The 13,864-nt window shown below is 46.6% G+C and overlaps 1 protein-coding gene across 7 annotated transcripts in view; it reads left to right on the top strand.

Annotated features, from left to right (window-relative positions):
* The window catches only part of ARHGEF25 (Rho guanine nucleotide exchange factor 25), a 72,745-nt gene that overhangs the window by 29,010 nt on the left and 29,871 nt on the right, over window positions 1–13,864 (top strand). The gene's annotated exons all lie outside the window — the stretch shown is intronic.

Below are 13,864 nucleotides of genomic sequence, written 5' to 3' on the forward strand. Positions count from 1 at the left end.
TTAAAATGACACACTGTTTTGCAAGGAGGCATAGCTGAAAAGAATGGTTTTTTAAAAATCCTTGCTTAGTAACTCACTAATTCTGTGGGTGGGTTGTCTGGTCTATGTAGTGCAATGGATTAAGGATATTCTGATTGAAAGATGGCTGACAATCTTATAGTGAAATTTTGGCATATATGGTGAAGACAGACACAATAGAGAACAAAGACTTGTGAATTCCTCAGCTGTGGGGGCAAGTCCAGCTTCCACCTGTCTTTACAATTTTAACTACTGTATAAAAGATATGTATCAGAATAACAATTGCTATTTCAGCCATCTATCTCTCCCCCCTTCCATTTATATGTTCATCTGTAATTTCATGCTTAAACATCATATTTTAATGTCCATATTATCTCATCATATTTCTGTAATAGTATTTAAACTGATACTGTATGTTAAAAACAATTGTTCTAAATCACTATAAACCAGGCATAGTGAACAGGGGGTGTTTTGTGATATCATAGGTCAATCCGTACAATCCACAGCTGGCTTCTGCTGTAAAAACGTGCTCCCCTTGAGTTTATAACTTAATGTGCTGAGCCTGCTTGCAAATTGGTTCCATTGCTGCGCAAATATTACACCTATAGAACAGTTATTGTTTTGCTTGTTGAAGGTGTGTCCAAAACAGCATAGTCTGCAGCAAAAACAGAAGGAAAAATGAATTGCAGGCGTAATCCACACCATACCTTTTGATCTGTTTGAATGCCACTTCCTGTTGTTGTCGTTTACACAATTTTTGTGTGTGCAGTTGACCTGGGAAGAATGGTGACAGTGTTCTTTCCCCCTAGGTCATTTTCCATCCCTCTCTTCTTTTGATCAGAGTGTTCTTGTATTTATTTATTTTTAAGAGATGATTGCACCCATTCAGTGCCAGATCCACTTTTGTGTGTGTGTTTGCTTTGGCAAGATGCTCTTCTGAGGCTCCCTTCCAACAGAGAGAGGATGTGTAGGAAATGTGGATTTGTACTGGTACACTGAGAGAACACCTCCACTACAGACATAATTAAAGAGATTTAAAAGAAATTCCCTAGGAAGTAAATTTGTGAGTGGGACTAGGAATCTCTACTGGTTAATTCTCAGCCGCATCACTAAAATACAGTTCCCAGGATTCTTGGGGGGGGGGGGAGCCCAAGACGCTTAAAATGCTACACAACTAATAAAATTTTGTAATGTAAATATGTTCTGAGGGACAAAAGGGGCGTGAAACAGGGCAGGAGTGGTGGGTTTGGATGCACCCCAAGGGGTTGTAAGCCTGCTCCCTTGCTCTCAAGAAGTTGCCTCAAACTGAGTCACACCAATGGTGTGAGTTTGGCCAAACTGCGAGAGGCAGTGAAGGATAGGCGTGCCTGGCGTGCTCTGGTCCACGGGGTCACGAAGAGTTGGACACGACTGAACAACTGAACAACAACAACAAATGGTCCATCTGGCCCAGTATTGTCTGCTCTGACTGGTAATCGCTGTCAAGGATTTCATACAAGGAGATTTTCCCAGTCCTATCTTCTGGGGATTGAAGTTGCCTGTGGTGCAGATGCTGTTCCACTGAGCAGCCTCTCACATTGCTAGGCTTGTCATACCAGTTTTTACCACACACCCTCATAAACGGTTTCCCCTATCCTCACAGCTACTCTTGCTGTTTGACACATGACCATAGCTCAGTGTAACGGCTCATCCAGACTTCCTTTTGTGCCATGTTTCTAGGAACAGGTCCGCACTTTAAAGTTCAGTGTCTGAGCCCTAGGCCCCCCCCCTCCTTTTTGCCACAAAACAATTCTGCGGTAAAACCTGAACGGCTATTTGTTCAAATTCAGCATTAAAAGTAAAGGTAAATGACCCCTGACGTTTAAGTCCAGTCGCAGACCACTCTGGGGTTGCGGCGCTCATCTCACTTTACAGGCCGAGGGAGCCAACGTTTGTCCACAGACAGTTTTTCTCGGTCATGTGGCCTGCATGACTAAGCCGCTTCTGCCACAACGAAACACCGAAACCAGAGCAGTGCATGGAAGCGCCGTTTACCTTCCCTCTGGAGCGGTACCTATTTATTTACTTGCACTTTTTGGCGTGCTTTCAGACTGCTAGGTTGGCAGGAGCTGGGACTGAGCAACGGGAGCTCACCCCTTCTGATCGGCAAGCCCAAGCGGCTCAGTGGTTTAGACCACAGTGCCACCCGCTTCCCGGTTCAGCGTTAAAGAGCAAAGAAAAAAGCACTTTGACACAGACCAGGAGAGCCCAGTGTGAGGCAAAAGATAAATGTGGGCGAGCCCATGGGAAATATGCTGTGCAAACAGAAGGTCCAGTTGCTGGCATCTTCTTTTTAAGAAGATTTCAGGCAGCAGAACTTGGAAATGCCCTCTTCTGGCTAAGAGCTTGGAGAAGAATCTGCGTCTGTAAGACGTACTGGACTAGACAGGCCAATGGTCTGACTCAGGGGGCTTCCAGATGGGTCTTTATTGCAGGATCAGTGCTGCTCATGCATTCAGGGTGGTGGTGGTGAAGTTGGGGTCTTTTTTTGGTAGCACCCACACAATATAAACAGCAGCCTGTAATCTCCTTCCCTCTAATTTAATATGGATTTACCCTTTCTGTGGAAATTACAGCAAATTTTTAATAAATCAGTTGCCAGCTGCATGTTTCCAACATCTGTTTATAATATCAAGTTCCTGTACGGAAACACCAGCACTCTGTAAATTCCGTAATTGGTCCTCTTTCTGGAGCCCAATTCTTAGGTTGTCCCTGCAAATATCTAACCTGCTTGTCTGTCTTTCACTGTAATAATGCAAGATACTCCTTCCACCTCATTAAAATAAACACATATCTAATGAGGAAAGTGATGGCATGGTCTTGCCGGCTGTGGGGGGGACCTTATGTTAATCTCTCCACTGTTTTCCCTGTAGTGAATATTCAGACTTAAGAGTTCCCTTTTAGTACCCTCTTGCTATAGGGGCACAGATGGCACTGTGGGTTAAACCACAGAGCCTAGGGCTTGCCGATCAGAAGGTCGGCGGTTTGAATCCCTGTGATGGCGTGAGCTCCCGTTGCTCGGTCCCTGCTCCTGCCAACCTAGCAGTTCGAAAGCACGTCAAAGTGCAAGTAGATAAATAGGTACCGCTCCCGCGGGAAGGTAAACAGCGTTTCCGTGTGCTGCTCTGGTTTGCCAGAAGCGGCTTAGTCATACTGGCCACATGACCCGGACGCTGTACGCCGGCTCCCTCAGCGAGCAACGCAGGATGAGCACCGCAACCCCAGAGTCCTTCGCAACTGGCCCTAATGGTCAGGGGTCCCTTTACTCTTTACCTTTACTCTCCTGCTATCCTGGCCTTGCCATCCATCAGTGCTGGGTTGTGTCCTCTTCTCTCCTCCTTTGCCCCAACCAATATGATATAAGAGTCTAGAGGGGGTGGGGAAGAATCTGCTTACTTCCAACTCCATTGCTATACCTGAGGGTTTTTTTTCCACTACTGGGGTATAAACTATTTTTTTTCTGGCCATATTGCCTTTGGAGCATAGTTTGGGGTGAGGCCTTGTCTTGGAGGCTCACACAGAATCATAGAATTATAGAGTTGGAAGGGATCGTGAGGGCTAGTCCAGCATTGCTGCAGTTCAATTTTAATTGAAATTTGACGGAGATTGTAAATGATTTTTTAAATGATTCTTTGTATTTATTTATTTATTTCATGAGCCACCCTGGGTTCTCTGGGAAGGGCAGAGATCCATCAGATTTCTTAAGGGGTTACTTGGATAGGAACAGGAGTTTCTAGCGTGCAACAAGATTGACTGTTGCGCATGATCATTCATCACTTCTCTTCTCAGAAATGGCCCATGTGCCTGAGGCAGACAATCCAAATTATTCCCCACCCAGTGGTAAAAAACAAACAAAAAACAATTGACAATTTGCTTTTCTTTTATTGGTAGCTTAAAGTCTTCTGCCTGAGGCAAGTTGCCTCATTCTGTCTTATTTATATATGCTGTTTATATATTGACATTTCAGGCTGACCTACATAGAATCATAGGATTGTAGAGTCGGGAGGGATCTCGAGGGTCATCCAGTCCAACCCCCTGCAATGCAGGAATCTCAGTGGAAGCATCCATGACAGATGGACAGGCTCTGCTAAAAACCTAAAAGGAAGGAGAGTCCACTGCCTTCTGAGGGAGTCGGTTCCCCTGTCAAACCGCTCTTATCGTCAGAAAATAAAATTATTTACAGTGGTGAGCATCAATTAAAAATATACACATACATTAAAATCAATAAGGCAAGGGACTGCTTGCCTCAAATAAGCTGTATGTGCTTTTTCTTCCCTCGGGGCAAGACAATGGTGAGCGTTAACATATTTGAGGTAGGGTTGGCCTTTACCACTTCAGCTCATCCTATTTTTATAATTGCTATTTGTTTGTTTACTGTTTTTACAGTGCAATTCTCCTCATGCTTACTAAGAAGTAAGACCCATTGAGTTTCATGGGACTTAAGAGTGCCCAGGTGTCCTACTTTATGAAAGCCAGTCCTCTGTTTTGAAGACCTCTCTTTAAAGGTGTCTTCTGTTTGAGGGCTGCCCGACCAAGTCTGTTTTACAGATAAAGAGCCATGAGAAGGGAGACCAGGGGCTCTGAAGTTGCCCATCAGCAGCATCACCTGGTCAGCAGACTCAGAAGCTGAACGGATCACCTGGTGTCTTCCTCACTATGGTGAGATGTTCTGAAATCTATTGAAATTTTAGAGATTCTTTCAAAATTTGCATCTGTACATAGAAAGAACCATGTGCAAATTTGATGTAAACTGATGTCCTTTTTTTTTTTGGTGATGCAAATTGTATTTTTTCGGGACTTCCTCTCAGGTAGGTGTGTCTAGGGGTGCAGCCTTGGAGACTGAGGATCTCTCACTGTAGCTGTTCAGCCAGAGTTCTTGCACAGCATCTTAAGATGCAGCAGTGGCGGAGGAAGCCTCTGCGCTGCCTGGGGCGGCGGTGCGGAGGCACCCCCCTGGGGGCGGGGCACCACGACGCATGCGTTGTGACATCACGATGTGTGCGTCGTGACGCCACGGCGCGTCGGATGCACTGCGCATGCCCGGAATTTCTGGGCATGCGTAGTGGATCTGGCTGGCGCTGTTGCAAGCCGGCGAGTGAGCAGCGGGTTGGGTAGCCCTACGACCTGCCACTCGCTCGCCGCGGGAGCAGCACCACCGGCCGGATGCCGGCGAGCGAGCAGTGGGTCGTGGGGCTGCCCCGTCCGTAAAGAAGCACGGATGGGGTGCCGGGCGGCGGGGGAGGGGCCGGGGAGTGTCACCCCCCTCCCCTGGAACCCGGGGCGGAGCGCCCCCTACGCCCCGCCCTTCCTACGCCCCGCCCTTCCTGCGATACAGGGAGGAAAAGCTTTGCAAAACCAACAAGCCTTTTCCCTCCTCCCCCTACACCAGTAGCAATTTTCCACACTGATCTTGTGAATCCCCCCCCATGGGCGTAGGCAAGGAGGGGTTGGGGGCAGCTGCCCACCCCTCAAGTAAATCAGTAAAAAGTATTTAACTAACTGAGGTCCTCCGCATAAAGCCTGCCCCCCAAACATAAATCCTGGCTACACCCATGCCTCCCCCCTCCTTTATGATATTGGGTGCACACATCTCTTTTCCATGTCCAGTAACAGAAATAAAAGAAGCGGGTGGGAACTCTGCAGGCAATTTCCCTGCTACCCGGGCAGCAGAAGCCTTGCAGCAGGACTGGCCAACCCCCAACCCCCCCCCCCCCCATTGTATAGTACTGGATCTGGACAAGGTTACTCCAGTCTTTAGAATGAAATACATTTCTTTCATGATCTGAGTAATGGCAAGGAGATTAAAGAGCTTTAAGAATACACCAGTCTGCACAATGTCTTCTTGAGTATGCACCCTTGGTCAATGATTTCAAGAGGTTGTAGGAAGGAGGAGGATGGAGCATACAGTGGGAGCTTGAGATAAAATAATTATTCTTGATTTCATTTCTGGGGGGGGGGGGCGCAATCCACATGGCACTCCTTCTATATGCCTATTCATTTCCGTGAGCTTCCACAGCAAAACCTCCCAGTGAATTGGGCCCTGCATTAAATTGCAAACCTGAATACGGCGGGGGGGGGGGGGTATGGTTTAGAAAATATGTGTCTGCCTGCCATTGATGCTGCAGTTTTCCAGAGGCACAAAGTTGACATTTTGTGGTTTTTAAGAATTTTAAGATAAAAATCTCATATGGAAGGCGCACGCGTCTTAATCATAATGTTTTCAGCAGTCTGGGATTGATGATCTGAGAGCTGGCTGGATAGCTACATTCATGTTGTCAGATGTCCCTTCATATTGGATTAATGCCTCTTATTCTTGAATACAGTGGTACCTCGATTTTTGAATGTCTCCGTTGACTAACATTTCGGTTTTCGAACGCCGTAAACCCGGAAGTAAATGCTTTGGTTTTTGAACGTGCTTTGGAAGTCGAACCAGAAATGCGGCTTCTGTATTGAGTTTTCTGTATTAATTTTTCCATTTGGAGGCTTTCGTACTGAGATTTCAGTTTTTGAACGTTTCGGAACTCAAGCAATAGAACCTCTTGTCACCATTCACCTAGTGCTCCTAGTTTACTGTTGTATCTTACAAGCTGAACGGAGGAAGGTGTCCTGTGGAAAGGGGATGCATTTCCCTTTGGAATCTCCCATCTCCATTAGAAACCCTTTAGTGCTACCTTCTCTGTTATGGTGCCTTAAACCTTTGCAGGTCAGGCAGTTCTCAGCTTGGAGATGCTTTGATAAGGCGGTGAAAGCACATATTCGAATGGCTGAGGCTCATGAAGCTAATGTCAGAGCAGGCCAAAGGCCCATCTTGTCCCGTACTCTACCCATGGCTGTGGGAAGCCCACAAGCAGAATCTGAGCACAACACCACTCTTCCCACTTGTGATTCCTAGCAAAACAGGTACTCGGAGGCTGCATAGAATCACAAAATTGTAGAGTTGGAAGGAAGCACGTGGGTCATCTAGTTTGACCCTCGGCAATGCAGGAATTTTTTTTTTGCCCAACCTAGGGCTCAAACCCACAACCCTGAGATTAAGAGTCCCGTGCCTCCGACACTGGCTAGTAGCTACTGATAGCTTTCTCTTCCACAAATTTGTCTAGAGGCAAAGGAACTTCTCTCTGTAAAATGTGGCAAATGAATTTAATGGTCCCTGCATCCTGCTCCCACAGTGGCCAGCCAGATACCTTTGGGAAACCCAGAACCGAGCAGGGCATGAGCCCCGTAACTCTCTCCTGATACAGGTGGGTAGCCGTGTTGGTCTGCCATAGTCGAAACAAAATAGAAAATTCTTTCCAGTAGCACCTTAGAGACCAACTGAGTTTGTTCTTGGTATGAGCTTTCGTGTGCATGCACACGAAAGCTCATACCAAGAACAAACTCAGTTGGTCTCTAAGGTGCTACTGGAAAGAATTTTCTATTTTGTTTCTCTCCTGATGTTGTTCTCCAGCACACTGCCTCCGATACTAGTCTAGTACACAGCCATTGTGGCTAGTATCCGCGGACAGCTTCAGCCACCAATGAATTTGTCAAAGATTCATGGAGGAGTTCTCAAGTCCATAAGTTATTTTGCCCTATAAGACAGACGCCTAGTCCTGCTTGGAAATCACACCCAATAAGTAAGAAGGCCCTGCTGTCCAATCCCAGTTATGGTCTTGGTTTGTTATAGAGCAGGCGAAAGGAGAGACAGAAAGACCCTTTCCACGCGCTTACGAGTTTTTCTGTTCCATTATTTTTGTTTCACATGTTCTAGGGGCTCAGCCTTGATGCTGAAAAATGGGCTCTGGAGCCCTGCCATAGTCGGCTCTGGGCTCAGATTAAGCCCATCTCAGAACCCTCCCTGGGTTCAGTTTTTGATACTGACTGAAAATAGAACTGAAAAATTTCCCCCCTCGCTGGGTGGTTGTACAGCCTGAGGGAACTGTTGTCTTTAGAAATCCCTGAAAAATTGTTGCTGAATAGAAGGAGGAAAATGTGTTTTTAAAATAATAATAAAAAAGCCTTTGAGTTCTGAGGCTCTCCTTCCCCCCCACGTGGCTCCACCCACCAGCACATTCAACTCCTGAAAAACAGATGGTGGATGGCGCAGCCAGAGCTATGCAGGTCTTGCCAAGGAACGTGCCGTGCAGATTCCTCCTCCGCCAATATTAGGCTGTTGCCCCATTGGCGCCCATGGAACTAGGGGGGTGGAGGTGGGGAGGGAAAGCAGCAGAGGGATATTAGCTTGGTTAGCACGCAGCTATGGGTGGCCTTCTCTTGCGGCACAAATCTTGTCTGAACGTGGCCATTTACCTCTTGTTTGCTATATTTCAGAGCGTGTGACGCTCCTGTGATACTTCTAGCCATTTTTTTTTTTTTTAGAGAGGCCAGCGAGAATCAGATTGCAGGGGATGGTGCATTTACAGACAACTTGTACAAACATTTGTGACTTGTTGAGCTAAGCACCCCCTTTACACACACTTGTCACATATTGTGCCCAAATACGTAGCAACTTGTTCTTTTTTCTTTTCTTTTTTTAAATGCTAGGTCTGGTCAAGGTTTAGTGCTGGCATTAGACAGGGTAAGCCTGAGGTGGGTAAGCCTATTTAATGATGAAAAAGCAGCTAATGTTGTCGATGATTTAGTGTATTATTTATTTTTTATCACAGTGCAGAGTGCCATTTGGACTTTCTGCCTCAGGCACCAAAATATCTTGGGCTGGTGCTGCTTAGTGAGCTTCTGGGGGACTGCCTTTGGCTTGATGAGCTCCTGGGGTTCTGCAAGCCTAAATTACAGTTGCCCCAAAGTGCTAGCTGTAAACAAAGCTCTCTTATAGTTGTGGACTGGACTCGCACAGGCTGGTCCTTGCAGAACCGGGCAGAGGCCCGGGCCAGGTAGATAATGTGCCCCCCCTTTTTTACCCCAGGGATCTCTGAAGTCTTATAAATAAGTAAGTATATAAATAATAGTGCTTTTAAAAAATACGTAGGGAAAAGGATTATTTTAAGTAATTACATTTAAATAATGGTGAGCGATTGTGAATATGCTGACCGAGGGCCCCTTTGGAATTGGAGGCCTGAGCCAAGTGGCCCATATGACCCCCCCCCCTCTGTTTGGGCCTGCGCACAGGCATCTTAGGGATAGTGTCCTCCACTGCACCTGAGAGCAGCAGACACAGCTCTGGCCTCCGATGAAAGAGTACTCTCAGGTGGCTGACACCAATGCTTGAAGCATCTTCTACCTGGTCAGCTCTGTCTGCCTAATGGTCTTCCCACATCCTGTGGTCCCATACTGCCTAATCCACCCCTGCATCTATAATTAATTACAGATTAATTAAAAACAAAGAAAGAAAAAGCACAGGCAAAGCTGTGCAGTGCAAGTTTTGACCTGGTTCTTATGTAATTTTGAGCTGAATTATGGCGTACTATGAGTGCAATTGAGACGCGGGTGGCGCTGTGGGTTAAATCACAGAGCCTAGGGCTTGCTGATCAGAAGGTTGGCGGTTCGAATCATTGCTCAGTGCCTGCTCCTGCCAACCTAGCAGTTCAAAAGCAAGAAGTAGTTAAACCTAGTGCTCAGTTGAGAGTACAGAGAGTGGCTACACACACTCTTTCTAGATGTCATTTTAGACTGCCGGCATGCTTGGGTCTTGTGTTAGCTAGTCTTTTTGATATTTTCTTTAAAGAGCCTGGAACTAGAGATTGTACAGGTATGCTTGTAATAAACAAGCAGGATGAGGCTGGGTGGGGGTCTAGAGTCTCATCCCTGCTCAAGTGGTTGATCTGTTTCTGACCTGCTTCAGATTGTAGATGGGGAGTCTTGGGTGACTGAATGCTCCTGCAGACAAAATAATTCTCTCCACATAGATTTTTTTTTTAATTATCTCCACATAGAAATTTAGGGTGTTGGCGTGGTGTTGGTGGTGAAGACTAGCTTTCTATGCGCTGGGAATTTTTAATGTGGAGGAGTATTCAATCAATATGACCTCTCATCTGCAGTCTGAAGCAGTTTAGCCCAGATGCAGGTTTGCCACCTGTGTGGGAAGCTGGCCCAAGACTTTGGGAGATGGAGTTAGCAGGCTGCAGAGAAGTCATTGTTTGCCGCATTTTGCAGGTGCTAATTGGTTATTTCTAAGCCTAGCAATTGGCCCCAGCAATGTCATAGACATGTGTACTGCTGGCCAGTTGCCATAGCGACATCCCTCACACTGTCATGTCAGTTTCCAAGGTGGGGTCAGGTGCCTGTGGCTTGACACATCTCGGGTTCCTGATGCAGGCAGTTATTTCAGGAGGAGGTGTCATCCCGCTGCATTGCATTATTGCCTCCTGCTGGGCGCTTGCTAGGCTGTTCCTGCAGAGTTCCTCTGGGGGGGAGCATGGCTGCCCTTTCCTCACCCTTGCCTGCTGCCTGGATCGCTTATGCGGACATCTTTCTGCATGTGCCCACCTGCGTGCATTCATGCCCATCTTTCTAGGCACATGGGGCCACTTCACAAGACCATACAGAAAATGGGCTAATGGCAAACATCTGCTGTTGAAGTTAAGCAGATCTGGCCCTCTTAAGTTAGTTAGATGGGACACTGACTTGGACCCACATCTGAGCCACTATTACATATGATAAGAGGGTTGGTTTGCATCTTCCTGTTGATCATTTCATGACTGCAACATCAAGTTGTTGATTTGCATGTGCAAACAGGCAATCTCAGACCCATCAGAACATTACTGGCAACTTTCATAAAAGTTTGTTCACAAATTCGGCATGGTTAAGTGAGAGAGACTCTGAGTAGGACCAGGGAGACCCAGGTTCAGATCTTTCCTTGGCCATGCAGCCCACTGGGTGATCTCCTCTCTCAGCCTGGCCTATCTCAGGGTTGTTGTGAGGCTAAAATGGGAGGAAGAGAAGTGTATACAGAAGTATATGCACTCCTGGTTGCAGGATGGGATCAAAATGTAATAAATGGATTAAGCTGCCAGTCATCAGTGCCTGGGTTGTGTGTGTGTGTGTGTGTGTGTGTGTGTTTGCGCGCGCAACACTCATTTTTCTTAAATCAGATGACTGGTAGCTGAATGTGGCAACTGATTCTGTATAAAAGCCTTGCATTGTGAGATGATGTCAAGTGAAATGAAAGTTTCATCTGCTGATAGTGTTATCTGTGATGGTCCCATTCACAAGTAGCTCCTTGATGCGGCAACTGCCAAATAATTACTAAATCGTACCCCAAGCATATAATAATGAAGTGTAGAGAAATGCCAAGTGGGGCACATGCATATGTGAAGTAGGCATGACCCCTTTGGAGGAAGAGCAAAGTGTCTGCATGTTGTTAAAAAAGTAAGTACCGGTAGGTATCTTGAGATGTGAGCTGCTTCAACCTGCTGTCATAGATCTGTAGGCCTGTGTTGTGTTTCTCCAGCTTACACCTCCATTTTCTAATGCAACAGCTTTCCTCACACCAAATTCTTAAGGCCATTTGCTATGTTTATCACAGCTTTCAAGTGAACATAACCCTGCAATTTCCAGCTTTTCATTCTAAATGTTGAAATTGGGCATTACCATTTTCTAACAGTGCTGGAGTGACACTAATATATGCTTTTGACCACTTCCAAACTGTGTCGACGTTGTTCCAACTGAGTTTGCAAAGGAGGTGGATGCAGAGCTGACCTCGTAGCCTGATCAGGCATCATGTGCACAAGAACCCGAAAGGTCATGCCCCATAACAGTGCAGGTGTGGAGCTTAGCAAAGTTTAGGGATGTTCATTTACAACAAGGGGAGTACAAGGTGATGTCTTCTTAATAGATAGAGTTCAAGAAGGATACTGACAAGCTGGAATGTGTCCAGAGGAGGGCAACCAAAATGGTCAAAGGCCTGGAAACAATGCCTTATGAGGAACGGCTTAGGGAGCTGGGTATGTTTAGCCTGGAGAAGAGAAGGTTAAGGGGTGATATGATAGCCATGTTCAAATATATACTGTAAAAGGATGTCATATAGAGGAGGGTGAAAGGTTGTTTTCTGCTGCTCCAGAGAAGCGGACACGGGGCACCTAAACATTAGGAAGAACTTCCTGACAGTGAGAGCTGTTCGGCAGTGGGATTTGCTACCAAGGAGTGTGGTGGAGTCTCCTTCTTTGGAGGTCTTTAAGTGGAGGCTTGACAGCCATCTGTCAGGAATGCTTTGATGGTGTTTCCTGCTTGGCAGGGGGTTGGACTGGATGGCCCTTGTGGTCTCTTCCAACTCTATGATTCTAAGTGTTAATGGCTCTGAAGGAGGTAAGCTTAGCTGCTGAAGAAGCCATGTGGGGTTTGCCCTCTGAATAGTGGTGAATCAAGAGAAGCAGAAACCACCCACCTACTTCCCATGGCTTCTTTAACCATATTGTGCATTCCAATAGGTCTCTGTTCTACAAAGTGGAGAAATTCATTTGGAGGGTGGGAACCATCAGAAGTGATGTCATTCTGTTCACTTCTGTACTCACTTTGAATGCTCACTCTGATTGGGCAGAGGCTGTAAGCTCCAGCAGCTATTTGAAAACGCAGAGCAGGTCTCACAGGCCAGGGCTATGTAATCTGGAGAGGCACACAGTACAGCAATCTTGGGTGTGTGGGGTGGGTGTGTGGGTGTGTGGGTGTTGGTTTGTTTGCTTGATTTTGTTCTAGTTTTTATCATGTATTTTGTGCTTTTATATTGTATTTATTTGTTGTGAACTGCTCTGAGATCTGTGGATGAAGGGCAGTATGCATATTTAATAATTTGCTGAAGCTAAGGGGGTCTGGGTCTGATCAGTGTCTTGATTTAGACTGATTGGGAATCCCAGGCAGGTCAGGAAATAAAAGTAATAGCAAAGGTTTTCTACAGCCTTGCTGTCTGAGATCCATTTTACTAGAAATACCAGGGGCTTGAATTTGGTTGTTTCTGCCTGCAAATAATGTGTTTCCATCACTGAGCTATGACCTGCTCCTTCTAACGCCTTGGATCTCAGGTAGAGCACTTCAGGTCAATGGGGTCCCTCCAAACCTCTCTAATGCAGCCCTCAGGACTCCTCCCAGGCCACACTTGCCCCATGTCCTCCTGTGGACCCTCTTCAGTTGCTTTTCCATGTCCAGAATTGTCAGGATGCTGTCAGCAGCTGGTTGCCCAAGAAAGTATAAAACAAGAAAAAGTTTCTTAAAGTCCTTTTTTATTTCAGTCTTTACAGAGAGAGGCAATAGAACCCAGCCTCTTGGTTAATGGCATTGTCCCGAGTGAATGAGGTGTCCTCATTCGTCGTCATCATCACCTCCCCTATGGGTGCTGCCACGTGCCCTCTGTCTTTGAGCTCTTTGCTCTCCTACTTTTAAGGCTCACCGGGTTCTGGGAGATGGAGGGTCTGGAATGCTTTCAATGATATGTCAGCCAGGTGTTGCTCTGGCTCTCCCATGGTTTCCCAGCTTTCCCCCTCATCTGTCTCTGAGCTGTGACCTCCCTCCATGGAAGGGTCAGGATGGGGAGGCCGCCTCCACCATTCCTCCTCTGCCCAGTCCCTGACAGAATGTGCAATTGAACTGTAATGACAACCAGGCTTGCCTGGCTGGAATGAGATGGGTATGGAGTGTAGCTTACTATGCAAAGTAGCTAATCCATTCCTCTACCCAGGAATATGATCCATTCCTCTACCTGTGATACATTCCTCTACCCAGGTTTTGCCTCTTGCACATGGCCCTTGAGAGGATGCCTGTGTGGGCTGCAAAGTGTTCCATGCCCCTGCCTTGTGCATGCATTTCAGTGACCTTTTCTTAAATTGGGTGGAAGGGTTTCCAGACCAAAGGGTGTGCCTTCCTCCGGGAAGCCTCGAGACCA

The sequence above is a fragment of the Lacerta agilis genome, chromosome 2 (genome assembly GCF_009819535.1).
Source record: "Lacerta agilis isolate rLacAgi1 chromosome 2, rLacAgi1.pri, whole genome shotgun sequence".
In the NCBI taxonomy this organism is placed as follows: Eukaryota; Metazoa; Chordata; class Lepidosauria; order Squamata; family Lacertidae; genus Lacerta; species Lacerta agilis.